We start from the raw sequence: 18559 nt of genomic DNA, 5'->3' as shown, positions 1-18559 counted from the left end.
AAATGAAATATTAATCAACAATCTAAAATATAAAGATGGCACTTCACCAAATGTAATGCTTCAGTTATTGACTTTGTGTTCTATAACTTTTTTGTGTTTTTGTGATGCAATCCTCTTTGTTGCTGAAATAGAAATAAACTTGACTGATTAAATAAAGCCTTAAAACACAAACTGTTCTATAATTCAGTGCGTCTTTGTAGATGAAGTTTAATGAGCGTACAGGTGTATTCCTGGGATGTTTGAGTTGTCTCCTGTTTTCTCTCCTCTCCTCTTCCGTATCTCTTTCTACTATTTTTGGAAAATCTCAAGGGCAGAGATTAATTAAGCTTTTGTATGGCTTAGTTTGGTAATCTTATATTGATACCAAACTCTTTTCCTTTCCTCAGCGCTTTAAAAATAAACCCTGCTTGAAATTATCATGACAACTTTTCCCCTGATCCATCTTCTGTCGTCACGTGAAACTCTGATGCCTTTACAGAACAGCTGAATTTCTCCTGATATTCAACAGACCGAGATGGATTTGATTGACCTAATTTGGGATTTTTGAAGGCAGTAGGATGCATTGCATTTTACTTAAGGATTTCTTAGTATGGGGGCTTGAATGCAAATGCACACCACACTTTTTAGATTTTATTTTTAAAAATGTTGCAAGCATGCATTACTTTTTATTGGCCTAACACATAAACTTCCATAAAATGTAGGTTTATGATTGTGATAAAATGTGTGAAAGTAGAAAGTTGTAACAAAGCGTTCGGATTATACTGATTCCCATTTCACCTTTTGCCAACTACTGCCCAGAAAACCTGCCATCGTCTGCAGGTCATGTCTGCTGGTCCTCTTTGCATGACAGCCGTCTCTGGAACTGCATCCTGCATCCCCCTCTGGTCAGACAGTCACGATCCTCCGACTCACCTGCCCATCTGCCCTCCTTCGATCACTCTTCTCCATCAGCCTCCACCTTCACATATGTGCCTGGCTGTAATTAGCCCATTACTCATCCTGAACGCCTGTAACCCAGCAACCATGCCATCCCGTCACCAAAGCTGAGTTCCAGCATATTTTGTCAGCTGGTTTTACTGGTTCCTGAATATTCAATGGCTGCTAGAAAAGAAATGTGTTTTGTTATTCACTTACCATTCAGAAACCGCTTGTTGCATTGCTGTTGATTGTGCTGCAGGCTCCATTTCTGTTTTTCAAAGACGTACAGTTGTATAATTGCGCATCTGTTTGCAGCCATTTTCATGTGCGAGTGTAAACATTGAGTCAGGGAGGAATGCCCAGCAGCAACTTATTTGGATTTAACTTTATAGATTTATGTATGATTCTATGAAGGATGTATGTACAAATATATAAATATAAGAGATCAGTAAAACAAAATGGAAAAAACTATCATTAATCAATATAAAGGAAGAGCATTAATAAACCAAAGGCTAAAATAAATCCTGAGTAGTTTAAACAGAAGCCAATAAAGACTAGAATAAGCTGAACACTTTGGGGAAAAAAATGGAAAAAGACATCAATCCAATTATTACTGCTAACTAGGAAATAAAATCTAGCTATGTTCTCATTTCTCGTGACCAAACGTCCTGGGTGCCAAAATGGAGAGCCCACAGTAACCAGACACTGTTAGAGTGATCTCCAGCTTTGGCCTCTGGCAAAGAAGGTGACATTTTAATATCTAGACTTAAAGAATGAAGGTTATATCTAGTAATTTGAGTGTGTGTGTGTCATCAGGTTCTGGGCAGAACAGGTTCAGTAGGGAAACCCAGAGTCTGCCCTGGGCTCGCTTCCAATTGGGTCACACCAGGAAAAGCTCCAGAGGGAGGCACCTGGGAGGCATCCCTACCAGACGCCCAGAGCAGCTCAACGGCAGCAGGTAACGACTGTTTAATAAAGCAGCAAAAGTTCTCACCCTGCTGGAAATGGAGCCGGTCATTTCAACCTTGCATCATTTCCTACCTGTAGTTTATTTTATCGTTCTGTAACTTTTTCTAGTGTGAAGCGAAGCTGTCCAATATGACATTTCTTTCTGATTCATATGCATTAATTAATGCCTGTGAGGGGGCCGTTTTCTACCCACTTTGACAAAAAGATGATTTAATGAAAATTTCAATATTCCACTTGCAGTCAATGTCGTTGTGCGAATCAAATAAATGTGTTCCAGCAGCAAATTGTTTATTCACAAAGTGACCTATTTTAATCCTTTGTTGCTTTTGATACTTGGTTTCCTCTCATATCTTCGTTTGCTTTTTAAGCTGTTTGTCCACCATTATTCTATTCTATTCTATTCTATTCTATTCTATTCTATTCTATTCTATTCTATTCTATTCTATTCTATTCTATTCTAAGCATTGGCTTTCAAATTGCTTGTCTGCAATAACATTGGATGGCATTTCTACATATTTCAAACATCACAGCAAATTCAATGACACAAACTTATTACACCTCAGTTTTTATCTCGCTTCCTTTAAAATTATTAAGTTTTTACAAAAAATAGAAACATCATAGGCACACAAAACTTTAAAATTTGACTTTTCTTCTAGCAGAGTTTCCCAGATGTTGCGTTTTATGAAGTCTACCAACCATCAAGTTATATGCTCAGCAGCTGTTCCCTCGCCCTGTGGATCAGTGTCTGGTTTATATGTCCACATTAATATTGATAGAGTGCCATATGAGCCACATCTCCTGCTCTTTTTCAGAAGTTCCTAGGTTTTTCCCTCTTAGCCATACCCAGGTTGTTCTGATCTCTCTTTCCATGCAACACAAGAAACATGACGAATAAACAGAAACGCTGTTTCGGCTCAGAGGTTGATGCATCTCTTCCATCTTTAACTCGGTGTGGCTCCGGCGGGAACTCTCCCACCATCCGACGAAGGCTCCCCTTTATGAAACTCATTCAAAGTGTGTACTTTATGACATTTGCTGATGTGATTTAGTGTCTGTATTCGAGCCCAGAGGGGTTGAACGTGTCTGATTTATTGATTCTATTCCGACGAGAGCGACAACTAAAAGCTACCGAAGTGGCAGGGAGAAATGGAAATGCTCATGCATTTATTTATGTCATGCATTTCATTCTTTTGGGTCGTGGGGAGAAATCCCTCCCCCAGCCTGTGTTAAATATTTGGACTGTATATAGGTGCCCCAATCTACTGTTCTGATCGGGCGTCAGGCAGCGATACTGTGGCTCTTTCCCTGAATAGCAACATACAACTTTTCAAATTACAACATCCACCAGATCCAAGAGGAGTGTCGACTGAAATTTGTTTGAAGTACATAGAAAAATAAAACCAAATGTGGTTTAAAGTCATGGATTTCTGTGATGTTCAAATTCAAAAATACTTTTTTGACCCCAAGTGGAAATTAAATGTGTGTATCTGATGTACAATGTGGGATATTTTTAGTGTATAAACCAAACAGTAATTGAGTTGACTGATATTCTCAGTTTATCCCATTAAGTTTGTTTTTTTTTTTTTTTTTGATTTTGCATCTTGTTCCAAAACATTTCTGAGAAGTCATAAACAAAAGCCTCACAATTAGATTGGAAACACAACCTAGATATGTTTTGGACCCACCAGAAGACTGATGGTTGTTGTTTGCATCTGTAATACGGCTATGGAGATGGATGATCTCAAATCTTCCTCTGCTGCGACTGAAGAGAGCTTCTGAATTACCTGGACCTCCTGCTGCTTCCTGCTTCCCTGCGTGTCAGTGGAAATGTGGGCGAGTGTTGTGTTTGGGAGGGAGGACGGAGTAAACATGCAGAGATTGCAGTTTAATCAGGCACACAGGAACATTAACACAAAGCACAACTGGAAGCTTATTTCCCCAGATATTGGCAGCTCTCATATCCTTTAATTTGTTGTTTTTCATAAACAGAGAGTTAGGAGGGAGGAAGAGGAGGATCTGACGAAGGACAGACAGATAAATGGACAGAGATGCAGCAGAGGGGATTTGCTTTCTAATCTAGGTGCTGCATTTGCAGTACCTCCTTCAGTTTTCTTTTTTTTTTACTTGACTCTAATTATCCTGCTGAGAAATAAATTCAGTTTGTGAGCCGGAAATTTAATTGAAGTTTCCTCCAGGAAATCATTTTACAACAGTGGGGCGCACTCTGGAGTAGACAAGCCTCTCCTTTTTACTGATACCAGTTTCAGTAGTTACATTTCCAGCAAGCGCTGTAGAAATTAGATGTCTCACTTTTCCACTGCTCAGACCCTAAGTGTACAGTGGAGAAAATAATTAATGAGCACCTCAGCCTTTATTTTTGTAACTGTATCTCTACCTCAACATGAAATCCCAACAAAGACGTGTGTGCAAAAAAAGTAAAACAAGCTAAGAGTTTCCATGGCTCTGTTTAGGCTCTCATCTATTTTTAACATCACCATTACGTTACCTTCAGACTTTTACCAAAAATGTCTCTATTCAGCCATTATTTAATTGCATAAAGTTCAACATTATGCTCAAAGATTACCACCATGTTCCCACTCCAGACTCCATGGTTGCTGTGGTTTGTGTGAGGTGATGTGCAGTTCTGCTTCCCACCCCAGACATGATGAGTGAAATGACATTTAAACTGCATTCTTGAAAGTATTTAACTGTCTTGTCAAAGATTTAAATTAGCTTTAGGATGATTTTTGCTCTGCAGTGAAGAATTAGAAACCCTGGGTTTCTTATGGATCATGACATCTTGACCAGGATTCTGTGTCAATAATCTGTTTAATTGATTATACGTGAGAAAACATTTAATACAAAATAAAGGTTTTTTAGAGTGAAGGCCAGAATTTCCCGTATTTCCATTTTGCCACAGCTTATTGTGATATTTCACATACTTAGAGGAAGAGGACACATATTTTGATTTATGAGGTAATGTGTATTGAGAAATAATCCATTAGTTTTAGATGCATTTAAAGAAGAAGTTTAAATAAAAAGTCCAAAATGAGAGTCGGTTGCTGGATTGAGTTTTATCTTTATAAATGATCCGGACTTTGACTTTGTCGTTTTGGTTTTCAGTTTTATTATTCTGTTCTTGTCTGATTATCTTAGAGTTTGGTCGTGTCTGCTGTGTTTTCTTGTGTTTAGTTGGTTATTAAAGTGATTCCCAAGGTGTTCATTCTTTATCAGTTGCTTGTTTTCCCTCTCTTCCTGCAGTCATGCTCTGCATCAAAACACTTTAGTTAATTAGACTCAACTGTTCTTCGTTCCAAGCGTCACTCCTTTTAAATTCGCTCTTCATTCAGTTATCTTGGGGTTCCCCAAACCCCATGCTGTATGTATATAAAGAGCAATAAAGCACAATTCATTATTAATCCATATCAGAGTACAACAAGGCATTTCAAAGTGCTTTACATCATAAAAAAATAAATAAAAAAATACAAAGTCGTAGAAGTTGAAACAGTTGAAACATTACGTTTTGTCAAGTGCCATTGTTACACATCAGATTGTAATTCATTATTAATCCATATTAGAGTACCTTAAGACATCTATCTCTGCATTTGCTTTAAAGTTTGTCAAAACTAACATTTAATCAATGACAGTCTGATTAAAGATTAATCAGATTGCCGATTAATGTTTCATTGATTATATTTCAAAAGCAACTATAAACTTGGTGCTTTTTAAAAAAATCTAGGTTTAAAGGCATTCAGTGTTTCGGGTGTATTGCAGTTTCCTGGAAGTTTGTTCCAGATTTGTGGTGCATAAAAGCTGAATGCTGCTTCTCCATGTTTGGTTCTGGTTCTGGGGATGCAGAGCAGAAAGAAATCGATGCATATTTAGTGTATTTGTTTACTTCATTATCGTATTTGTTTATGATCATTTGGCATCACATCATTCAACATATCCAGCCTAGATTAAAACATTTAGAAACTCAGTAAAAATGTATTTCAATTTAATTAATTTATCAGTTATTTGAAGAAGTCACGACTCTTATTGTGGATAATCGATCAGAAATTCATAGCGACTTTAAATTGAACGAGAGGCACACCGAGTCCCGCTGTCCCGCTCTCTGATTGGCTCCAGTCAATCTATTATGATAATGAGGAGGGCGTGGTCCGCGGGCCAGGAGACGCCGGGCTGCTGAGAAACGCCTCATTGTGTCGTTTGACCCGGAGTTGGTGCGCCTCATCCCCGGCTCTGTCTCCGCGTGAGCTCGCTCTCTTGGTGGATTTATTTGCACGACCCTCTCGGTGCTGGCTGGGAAAGGATCCTCTAACCGGCTCGGTCCCGGTTTGATTTTGGAAATAAGCCGAGCGGCTATGGATTAATGTGAATGTTCCGGCTGGACGGACTAAGCCTCAACGGAGTCTTTGGAGATTTGCAGAGAGAAAGGTGTGTTTCTACTTGCTTTTATGGAGCTTTTGCCTTATAAACATTGATCAGCGTCTTTTCCCCACTAAGTGTGTATGTGTGCGCGCGCGCGTTCACGCCTGAGTGCAGTTTTATAGAGTGTGTATCTGTGCAATAAACAGATTAAATAGTTTTCTTGTGACCTTTGTTCAGGCTCACGGGTTTTCTCACGAAGCGCGTGCGCGTTTCACACCTCTGATTGACAGCTGCCGTTCAGCTGGACGTGAGTCCGCGCAGCTGCGCTGATAAAACTACCTCAAACACACGTGCATCTGCAGTAGCCACACACCTGCAGTCACGGTTCAACTTCGGTCTCATCCCGTCTGTTGACACGCTGAGGCTGGTGGGTGTGGGTGCGTGTGTTTGGGAGGTAAATCCCGTGAAAATGGTGCGTTAAGACACCCCTAACGGCGGGATCGGCGCGGACGTTTTGGGTGGATGTCTTTGTCTTCCTCTAAGACGCAAGGTGAATTGTCAGTGATGAGTCTCACTGATATAGTTTCTGTCTGTGTGTGGGTTTGGACTGCTTCAGTCCCCTCTCAGCTCAGCAGAGGTGCTATTTGAGTCCAGAAATCCTCTTGTTCTGGTTCCAGGTACCTGGCGGCGCACAGCTGCGAGCGGCGTTTATGCTCATCAATGATTCATCCACAGGGGGATTTTAGTCTCCCGAAAGGACCAATCACTGAGCCGATCAATATTTCTTATAGCCCATATAGTCAAACAATTTCGATCGGATAGGATTTCGGGAATATCATGCGTATCTTTGTCTTTTCTGAGATAAAAACCCTGATGTCGTGTCACGCTTCATATTGTTTTATTTCATATTTTATAGACCCTCTCTTCACTCTCACACGTTGGCAGGTTGATGGCCTGAGGGTGGAGAATTTTGATCGTTTTGCTAATGAGGTGGATGACTTCTGCACCTCCTGGCTCAGCAGTCAAAAAGATGAAATCTGTTTAGCCAGGACCCAGGAGCTCCCATTAGGAAGCTTGTTTTGTTTTTGTTGGAAGATTGAGACCCAAAGAGCTTCCCATGAGTGAAACAAAGGAACAAAATATCATCCTAAGTGGTTGATTTTTGCAATATTATTTTCTCAGTTCTCATTTGTGTCTTTAGTTGGAAAGATTTTGGCAAAAACAATAAAAAAGAGGATATAATCTTGACAAGCTGCTGACCAGTATTTCAGTAGCAGATTGAGGGGTTAAGATTAATTTTTCCAGCGTTGGTGATTTTAAGTTTTAATATGGCCCACTGCATGCTTTATTATCTATCATCAACTTCCTTTGTGATATATTTATTTTCTCCCACTGAGCTCTTTCATTGGTTGGATAGGATCGCTGTAAACCAGAGGTCCCTGGCCCCAGTCATCAGGCCACTGCATGTCCTGCATGGTTCAGGTATTTCCCTGCTGCTACACACCTGGCTAATATGAACTGGTGAATAACAGGTTTCTGCAACAACTTGAATTGGTTGTTCTGGAGCGGGTACACATCTAAAACATGCAGGGCAGTGATGAGTATCAGGGTTGGGGACCACTGCGTGTCTAAGGGAATGATGAGATCTGAATGCAGTTATTAGGCACTGGTAATATTAATCTTAAACGGTACATCCTTAGTTTCTATTATTGTTATTTTTAATTGTTATGTTGACATAGAGATACATGTAAAAGTTAAAAGACAAACAAGAGACAACACAACCACCACACTAAATCTGCAAAACTTTATTTTGGAAAAATCTTAATAATCCAGGACTCGCTGCTGAGACACTGCTTGGCAGTTTAAGGGTCAAATTTCAGAGTAAACATTCTAAATTGTCCTTAATTGGCATCCTTGGGCCTCTCATTAGCCAAACTGCATGCAGATTGATGAGTATTAACGGCTAATTTCTTTTACCTTTGGTAAAAGAGCAGCTGCTCTGAAGGTCATCCTCCTCTTCATTTATGCTTTATTTTTTTTCCCCCCACTCTCCTTCAGAAATAAAAATTTCAGCCCACCCGTTGCGTCAGGAAGAACACTGTTCCACCAATTAGCCGTCCCTTATGAGCGGGATTTTGAATTGGTAATGCCAGCGTTGATGTTCTTTAGCGTCAGAGTTGTAGCGGGGCTGCGGAGGACTACGTCAGCATGCAGAGTTACCGCTGCATGTCGGGCACAGACTGTAATCTGTCAGTGAATGCAAACAAGTTAATATATGTGGGAGGAGATGGGGTCTAATGGAGGTTAAATACACATTTACCGCTATTTTACAAGGAAAATGACTGCTGGCGGTATCTGATTTAAAAGCCGGACATAAATGTTTATGAGCTGATCATATCTGAGTGTGCTGAATAATGCGAGGCTGAAACAAGAGACCCAGGAGTAGATGGTTAGAAAACGATCTGCTGGTGGGTTCTTGGTCATTTTTATATGGATTCATTTTGGGTTGCAGTTTGAAGGGGTAATCTTTGCAAATGTTTGAAGCTTACTTGCTTAACTTTTTTTATGACTAGTAAAAGTAGATGCAACTACTTTCACTCTTTAGCCTGTCAAATGTGAATTTTTAAACCAAAGTGCTGTGTTTCTAATCACATGGACGCTTTAACAATTATTAAATGGTTACATTTTACCACTTTTTATGCGATTCTCTTGAGAAATACAAAAGCAAAACTGTATTTATGGCCAATAACCACTAATGCCTCCCAGGGACCAGCCTGTAAGCTACGATAACAAATGGACGGCACTACATCGGGTCCTGCAGCCACGACCACGGTACCTGATAGGCTCATTCCAGAGATAACTTGGCTTGTTTCTTTTTCCCTGAACACAGACTTATTCACCTCACAGCAGTGATGGGATTGGAGATGCTAGTCGTCTTAAAGATCAGCAACAATAAAGCTAATCATGTTTGTTTTTTGGCCTATTTGTTGTGATGTTGGCTAATAAGCCTCTGTGTTACATGCCGTGGATTTTAACATCTCTAGAGGAGGAAACGTGATTCTATTAGCATTTCAGTTTTTAGAAAGTAATGTGCATCCAATTACTGGTGATAAACACTAATCTTTGTAATCTTCCAAAAATGTTGTTGAGGATTGTTACTTCTATCCTTCCTCATTTCATAACAGCTTTCTTCAGTTTTTTGTTAAGCTTTGGCTGGTTTTTATTTTTTCTTAGGAACTGTGCTGTTAAAATATTTAGAGGGGGTGTGTTATTAAAATTGACTTTCTTGAGTTCTATATAATTTTATAATGTGGTTCCCTGATCAAGCAAATACCCAGATTATTTCTCTGATTTATTCATGCATGTTTGAGAAAACCTGGAATCTCCAGTAGCAGCCATTCGGTGGAGCCTTAACGCTTTCTCCTACCGTTTCCCTAAATCTCCTCATTGGCGTTTCAGTCCCCAGTTCACAGAGCCTCCCCCATGCCTCCTTCACACTGCTCCTCCAGACTAGCGGCAGCAGCAATTTACAAACACCTGGTGAACTTAGAAAGGCTGTAAACAACCAATATCAAGGTATCAGCTGGGCCGGATTTTAGCAGGGGCTTACCGGGGCTGCAGCCCGGGGCCCCGGCATTTCGGGGGCCCCGAAGGATGTTTTATATTTTTGTGAATGGATAGTGTCAGAATTTAATCAATGACTACCATGATTTTGACAGCACCGATGAAAAATGTTCCAATTTGTTCTGGCAAACGTCCATCTTGAATGCTTGCTTGTTATTGGTCCACTTTTGACGCATCTTACGCATTGGGGAGGAGGAGCGTCAAGGGAATATTATTTTGCAATGGCGGACAACAGGAAATATGACAGCGGAGCGCAGAAAAGAAGGAAGAGAAAGAAAAGAGCATCGCGCCAAAGAGGCGACAAACAAAATGCCTAAACTGACAGGCTTTTTAAACCTGTTAGCGGAGATGGAGCAGAAACATTATTATCCCGCTCCTCAAACCCTTAGCTATGCTAACACTAAGATCCCGCCAGAACCTATAACGTGTCGGTGGCTGGACTGGCGCCTGTGGAGTCAGAGTTGGTGGAAGCGGATCTTCTTCCGCAGATGGAAAAGGCGACTGTGGATCCGTACAGTACCGATCCGGCTTGAGTCCGCGATTTACTGGGCTGGCGAGGACGGAGAGCTGTCAAAATATGAATGTTGGCTTTCAAGCATCAGAACGGGTGTACAAGCATCAAAAGCGTCACTTCTCCAAATTTCACTTTAAACGCAAGATGTTAAATGGTGAGTACATCGAAAGACCGTGGCTGCTCTACTCTCCATCCACCGGAGCTGCATTTTGTTTTGCATGCCGCATTTTCAGCAATGCTAATACTCAGTCAAACTTTGAAACTGGTTTCAGTGACTGAAGCACGCTGAACGCAAATGCCTAAACTTTAAAAAATCCTTCAGAGGGCAGCACTTTGGACTTACCTGGGTCAGGATATTTTCTGAAAACTACAGTATGCCTGATCTCTTTTTTCCAGAAGATATTGTTTATATCCATGTTCTGTCTGACTGGCAGAGAAGCACTTTTTTGACATTTATTTCCTCCACTATTTACCAAGAACTTTAAAACCAAAGAAAAAGTTTGAGTTTTGATATACAGTATTCCACTTGTACTTATATGAACTTGTAAATGCTGGGGATATTTGTATAAATATTGTTTTACTCGCTTTGCTCTGTAAAAGTATATTTGAGCATTGCGTTTCTTGCACTCAATCTGTTTTATAGTTTGTGTTGAAGTCCAGGCAACAATAACTATTCAGTGATTTTATTTTGTGATGCAAGCATCATATTCTAGTTTCAACCCCAACATGTGGTTTAGTCTTTCTAGAAAAGAGTTCAGAGTTGTTTGTAGTTTGTGACAACTGGCTTATTAAAGTTGTAAGTTGTCAAAACTTACTGTTCGGTCATTTTCTGTTCATCCTCTAAAACAAAACAAACACATACAAATATATATATATATATATATATATATATATATATATACTAGAGTATATATATATACTCTAGCCCAGGGGCCCCCATCCTGACTCCAGCCCAGGGGCCCCCATCCTCCTAAATCCGGCCCTGGGTATCAGATACGGGTGTGATGCAAAGCATCATTTCTTTTAAGTTGTTTTTGGTATACACATTTTCATAACTGGAGGTAACGCATTCACTTGATGTGCCTGGAAATCACAATATATTAAATTCATTAAATTAAATTCAGTGCGTTTTAAAGCCTAGACAGATTGCAGAATGGAATAAAACAGCAACTTTGAAGGACTGTTTTGGTAGTTTTGTTTTTAGATGAATATTCTTACGTTTCTGCCTGTGTGCAGTAAATCTTTAGTAACTATGTTGTCTAATTTACCTTAGCGTTGGGTAATTACCTCTCATTCTTACCATCCTGATGTTTTATTGATCAGAACCAGAATAGATCATTACAGTAACTACAGCTAGTTCTTCGATATTGGACTGAACGCCACTTCAGTAATTTGGACCTGTTGAAAATTGGGCGTTAATTGTTCCAATATTTTTTATTTTTTTTACCCAGTGTTTGTTATAGCATTGGAAGCATTTTTATGGCCAGTACACATGAAAAACAATCGATGCACTCCATAATTTATGACTATAGATTTTGGAATCTTATTTCCTCTTTTTCATGAATTTGGTCGCTCAGATGAAAAGCAAGTTCATTTCTGGATTTTATGTATTTTTAGCCTTCTGTCTAATCTAACAAGGCAGTTTTGTTTTAGGAAAATGTTGGATTGAAGTATTTAGTGGTAAGAGACAAAGTCCTTTTTACTAAAATTTGAGATTTAGATGTTTTGCTATGGGGTTTCTCTCCATTGTTCTTGATCATTTTTGTTTTTCTAGGCTGTCCTCACTTTGAGGTCAAAGAACAGACGTTTCTTTGTTAAACACACAATATAAACCTGGATTGACACCAAAAACCCTTTTTCCAGTCCCCTTCTGTTCCCCCCTCCCCCTTTTTGTTATATCTCCCTTGCAGTCTAGCCTCTTTGCTTTATTGTTCAGCGTGAAGGTGCTACAATCTGAAATGTCTCTTTGTTGTGTTTGAACCCCATTCTAAACGATCACCTGCCTCATCACAATCTATCAGCAGGGCAGCCCGATCAGCTGGCTGCGTGGCCATGGCTGCCCATTCATTGTGTGGGTTAACCTTGGGGTGCGTTTGGACACAATAACCTGTGAGTCCCCGGTGGGCGGGCGGTGAGGAGGAGGAGGAAGCGGAGAAAATAATGTTATTCCAGTGCAGGAAGATTAGCCGCGTCGCTTTGAAAGCCTCCAAACTGCCGCATGTCATCAGCTATTATGTTCTCTGCGCAAATCTGTGCCGCGGGACTCGCCTTTTGTTCTAATCCTGTGTTTGCGTGTGTGTGTTTGTGTGTGTTTTGATGTAGCAGAGGCTGACTACAGGATACACAATCAGGCACAAATAATAACCTATTGTCAAGGGTGCATCTCTTTCCGAATGTTCATTTCCTTGGCTTTTATCGTCTCTGATGAAGAAACTTTGACACATGAGTAAAAGAATCAGAGTTGAACAGAAATCTGGGGTTAATCCATTATCACAGATGAGCGATATCTATCATGCATGCTTCGGATTTTGTTTTGAATTCATCCTAACGGCGGCTTAGGTTGTGCACAATTCAAACAAAGATAAAGATGGTTGTCATCCTGAAGCGCATCCTAAGAAATGATTTAAAATAACTGTAGTAGCTTCTGCAACATGTTGCATTATTTAAATATTAATATTACTGTTCTCTTTAATGTTGTAGGTTTTTATAGGGTTTTGTCTTTGATGATTTATGTTTATTTACTACTTTTCGTTGTCTTAAAGGCAAATGAAATGTTTGCCTTTAGCAAAAGTTTGATTTTGAACTTTTACAAACGTTTTTATCCAAAAAAGCAGTAAAGGATCTTTGTATTTGGTCAATTGGATGGGCTGTAAATGTCCATCCAAGAAAAATGTTTGGGAAGAAATTGCCTTAAATGTAATCAAAATTGTTATTGCAATTTTCAGCAGTCATATTGGCATGTTTTCCTCATGTGCAACCTTAGACAACAGTACAATAGGTAGTTTGTTGTGACAATTCAAGGTTGCTTGAAGACTTTGTTCTGGGTTAAATTCTGTTGGAAGGGAAAATGCTAACTGTCTGCCAAAGCAGGAGGATTGTAGAAAGCTCTGTAAGGCACATCCTGTTTTATTTTCTTGCACAGATGCATCAATCTAATTTCCCTCCTTCTCCTTTATCTTTATAAACGAGCTTTCATGTGCCAAGAGTTTATCACTGTCAACAGATTGCTTTTGACAACATTTAGCTTCGCCATGAAAATTAATGCTTGAGTTGTGTAAAATGTCTGACAGAGTCCGAATGTACTTTAAATATGTCAACGCATTTATTAAATGTCATTAGCTCTTGTCAGATGTAGATAAATTGGATGGATGGATTTAAATCTAATCAGAAATGTCCTTTGATCTAAAGGCTCTGTTTGGTTTTGCTTTAAGGACAATGTTGAAAAAATAACATTCAAAAGTGATTTAGCTTTAAAAAGATTGCAGTTTGTTTTATTTTCCCCACATCACCCATCTAGTCAGACAAGTTCCAGATATTTGCTCATTTTGTAATTTTCTTCAGTTGTTTATCAGAAGCTGCTTTCAAAAGAGGGAAATGTGTAAAATTATCATTAGTAGCCTTCATTGGCATAATGTGCCGTCATGATGGCAGCGAGGTTTGAAGTGTTGCACTTGACTGTGTCGTCGAAGCCAAGACTGCTGAAGAGGCACCAGCCTAAAAGCTAAGCAGTAAGTTATGTACTAAGCCTTAACTGAGTGTGTCGACTTTCTTTGGAAAATGCAGCTGCAAAAGACGTGCCTTGTACCAACCAGGCTGAAACAGTCGACCACTGTGCTAGAAATCCATTTTGAAATGACTTGAATGTGATTTTCCACTGAGTAGGAATCAGATTTTTTGAATCTATAATTTGGAAGCTCAGGACTGAATCTTGAGATTATTATTTTTGAATACATTTATTTGTTAGATAGAAATGTAAACGGTTTGATTAATATCTGCAGACAGATTTTAAACCGTCGTGTTTGTAGTTTTACACCTTTACCAAGATAACAACAAGGTGTCAGTCTGACTGCAGGACACTGGGCCTGAATGTGACGCATTCTGTGGATTGCTCCATAACACTGCCCACCTCGGCTGGTGAGCAGATCCGGATGAGTAACAGGTGCATTAAAGACGGCCTCAAAGGTGGATTGTTGATCCATAAAGCCGCAGGAGGCAGACAGGCATCGTGGCCTCGGATGGTTCAGAGAATGAGGCGTGAAGGCCAAATCGCTGCTGTAATCGGCCTGAAAATACGACTCCAGTCCCGAAGCCCAGGCTTTACTGTCAGGACTCTTCACCGTAATATAGGATTGTAATCGCATGTGATGCCGCCGCTGACGGATAAAGTGCTCCTATTACAAAGGCCGCTGGTGCTGCTGTCTTTGCCTTTTAGATGGTAAACTGCTTTGGTCACTCTGAATTTGTATTTGGATATTTTTCCCTTGGAGGAAAAGAAACTCCAAACTTTTTGTGCATCTAAAACGGCACTGGACAGTAAAGAGAGAATGGATAAAAGTTCTCTGACATCCTGTGTAGATAGAAGAAGAGTTAAACCCATCCATCCATTTTCTAACACCCTTGTCCCTAGAGGGGTCAGGAGGTGCTGGTGCCTATCTCCACCTAACATTCTGGGCGAGAGGCGGGGTCACCCTGGACAGGTCGCCAGTCTGTCGCAGGGCAACACAAAGACAAACAACCATTCACACACACGCACACACACACACACCTAGGGAGAATTTAGAGAGACCAATTAACCTGACAGTCATGTTTTTGGACTGTGGGAGGAAGCCGGAGAACCCGGAGAGAACCCACCATGCACAGGGAGAACATGCAAACTCCATGCAGAAAGACCCCGGGCCGGGAATCGAACCCAGGACCTTCTTGCTGCAAGGCAACAGCGCTACCAACTGCACCACTGTGCAGCCCAGGAGTTAAACCATTTTATAAAATGATAACCATTTTCTCCCACCTCATGCAGTTTAAAAAATTTGATAATGTGTGAATTTCTATTGAAGACAAAAAGAAAGAAATTATTATTCTGATCAACAGAAATGATTTTGTTCATTAAATCTGACTTAACTTTTTATGCTTTAGATCAAACAAAAAATGTTACGGATATCTGGTTTTGACATCACATTTCTGCTTTTGCACAGAGTCGCTGTTTTCCAACCCTTTCTGTTAACTTTATAAACCAGCTTTTTTAAAAGTAACAAATGTGTACTTTACTGAGTGGTATCGACAAACTGATTAAAGTCTTTTCAGAGATTTGTGCAGCTTAAATGGTTTGCCAGGTTTCTCTTTAATAGCTGTTTCTACATGGAGATAACTGATAAAATAGTGAATGAATGTGATTTTCCTTTTAAACAATTTATATATTTTTTGTATAATAATTGCCATGTCACCCTTAGGTGTCACCGGGAACAAATGTTCCTATTATCTAAATAGGTTTCAATATTTTCATCAATTGTTGCTCATCATAAGCAGCTAGTGTATTTCCAAAATTGGGAGAAAATGTGTGAAATTACCAAGAAAGTATCAAATCCCTTCATATTAGAATCTTTCAGTGGCTTTGTGGACCATCACTGTTTCTGTAAGGTTGGAAGTGTTTAAGCTGCGGCTGGTTAGTTTAAGGACATTTTTGTTTTGGGCCAAATTCAGGTCATGAATGCTCTTAAAGGGCCGAATATATTGATTAAAACCTGTTCACAAACTGGTAAAGCATCAATGAATTCTTAACATTAAATATTACTGAACATCTTTTCAGACCCTCTATTATTTTGTGATACTGTTTTTGTTTTTTAAAAATAATTTTTTATTTTGCAATAAAAATTTAAGTGTTTGTGGTACTAATTTTGCACTTATTTATGATTGTAAATGCAAGTTTTTATTACTTGATGTACAGATCAATTTTTGAGAAAAATCTGCAGTAAACTCCCAATTATGCATTAGAGCAAAAATAAAAAAATAAAAAATGTGGGGATTTGTTGATTTTTGCATAAATTTCAACAATAACTCTGAAGAAACTGGAGGGACTGGTTGATATAATTTACCAGTAAAGAGATAAAAACTGCATTAATGTGATAAAAAATATTTAAGCACACTTAGTGTTTAGTCTAGAATCTAGAGGGCCACATAAAAAGCCACAGCGGGCCGGATTTGGCCCACGGACCTTGAGTTTAACCTGACTCTTGGAATCCAATGCATCTCCTGCATGCATTAAATTAATTGTCCTTCTAATGAACTTTCAATTAGCACTTCTTACCATTTAAGATTCAATATGTTAATTGCATGCAGAGTATATTACATCTGCTTATGAATGCTGCAGTGATTAAATATATAAAATACATTAGCAGCTTCTAATTGTAGACAGTCTATTGTGTGAGCACAACACTTGGCGAATGTGACGGTCTGTGTAAGAGCTGGAATACAGGCAAGCTGAACGCAACAACGTTCCCGTTTTCCAGGTTGATGGCACGGTTCTGTGAAAATGACCCTGATAAGCCGCTGATCCACTCGGACCAAATGCATCCCAGATTTCAGAAACATTCAAGTGCTTCCTGGAATGATTAAGTTAGTGAAGTGGGATTTGTGGACATAAAGCCTGCTTCAGAGGCCGTGTTAAACCACACAGAGGGCATTATGGATTGGTTTGCCTGGACTGAAGACTGCTCAATTCTGAAGAGTATTGAAGAGGTTCTGAAGCCTCATCAATGATCTACAGGTGTCGCTCCAAATGTTTTGTCATTATAGGGTTTATTGATGATGCTCAAAAGAAATCACGTCTACTGTTTGGGTACCAAAATATCTTAACCTAGAAAAATGGGAAGGCCATTTTAAACTTCTTTGTCTGATTCATCTAATTTTATGAATTTATTGTCTTTGGAGTTGTGTGATGACTGTGAAAATGGCAGCGCATATTTTGCTCTGATTAAATGAAAACTGGTTTGTACAGTATTTTTTTTTTTTCTTTGAAAACACTGAATATATACAGTACATGAGGCCTGGTGTAAGTGAAGCCTTTCAGTGAAGCGTTGAGGAAGAGAAGCAGATGGAAGATCGAAGGCTGTAACTGTTTGTTGCATAACTTTTTGTTCATTAGCAGTTTCTTCATTTGCTCTTTTAAATATGTTAATGTTTAAACAGGCTTTGCTCTGCTCTATGGCTTGTTTAGCCTCCAATGAATAGTTATTCTATATGTTTAAACCTGGAATAATATGGGAGCAGAAATTCCAGTTCTGAGGTCCGTTGATTTCAGAAACATGGTTTTATTCTCGTTTTAGTGACTTTAGGACCTCCTCAGTCCTCATGTGACTCTGTCTCTCCCTCACACAGTTTGTTAATCAGCTAACAGCTCATTAGTGTGTGTTGAGACTCTGGAGCTTTGTGACCTTCTCTCCAATTAAAGTTTCCAACTTAATCTTGCCATGTCTCCTTCTTTGTTTCCAATCCCATCCTCTTTTTGTGTCCTCCTTAGTTGTTTATCTCTAAATTGATTTCTTGCAGTCTAAAAGTATGTAGGCTTTGGTCACTACTTTTTGCTTTCTCTTTGAAGGAAAACCTTGGGTATCTTGAGATTTTACCCTTTTTCTGAGCTTTGCTCCTCTATAATCAGACTCATTGCTGCCAGAGCAGTTATTTGGTTTACCCTTAGTCAGTCGGATGTGTTTTTCCTCCCTTTAGCTATAGCTTACTTAAAACAAACAAACAAAAAGAACATGGTTGACGGTCCTCTGTGTGAACATGCTTTTGAATTTGGTACTTTTCCCACAGAAAGTTGGCAGCTGAGGGTATTTTTTATTTTTTGTTTTAGTAGGGCTGGACAATGAATCAATAATGATATATATATATATATATATATATATATATATATAGTGATAGATATGTGATCAATATCAAAAGACAATGCATCTGATATAATCAATAATTTTCCTGAACTCTGATCCAGAACCGCCCAGCATTCTGGGGGACGTAGGCAGAGGCTCTCAACCTCTCATGACCAGCTAAGCTAGGTTGGTGGCATCAACTCACTCCCTTACTCTTTGGTTACCTAGCAACTCTAGCTTTTTGGTTACCTAGCAACAACATGTTGAGTACGTTGCGCAGAAGTTTAAGGTTTTGCCACCG

General features: G+C 39.4%; 1 protein-coding gene across 2 annotated transcripts in view; it reads left to right on the top strand.

Annotated features, from left to right (window-relative positions):
• Positions 1-6062: 6062 nt before the first annotated feature.
• LOC122844170 (semaphorin-6D-like) overlaps positions 6063-18559 on the top strand; it is a 164547-nt gene continuing 152050 nt past the window's right edge. The window contains exon 1 of one of the 2 annotated variants that reach the window (XM_044139376.1): positions 6063-6324. The gene's annotated coding sequence lies outside the window, so the exon portion shown is untranslated. The remainder of the gene's footprint in view (positions 6325-18559) is intronic. The other variant, XM_044139377.1, reaches the window with a different exon arrangement.

Source organism: Gambusia affinis, linkage group LG14 (genome assembly GCF_019740435.1).
Source record: "Gambusia affinis linkage group LG14, SWU_Gaff_1.0, whole genome shotgun sequence".
NCBI classification, from domain to species: Eukaryota; Metazoa; Chordata; class Actinopteri; order Cyprinodontiformes; family Poeciliidae; genus Gambusia; species Gambusia affinis.
Note: the sequence above shows the minus strand (reverse complement) of the source record. Positions and strands in the feature narration are given on the sequence as shown.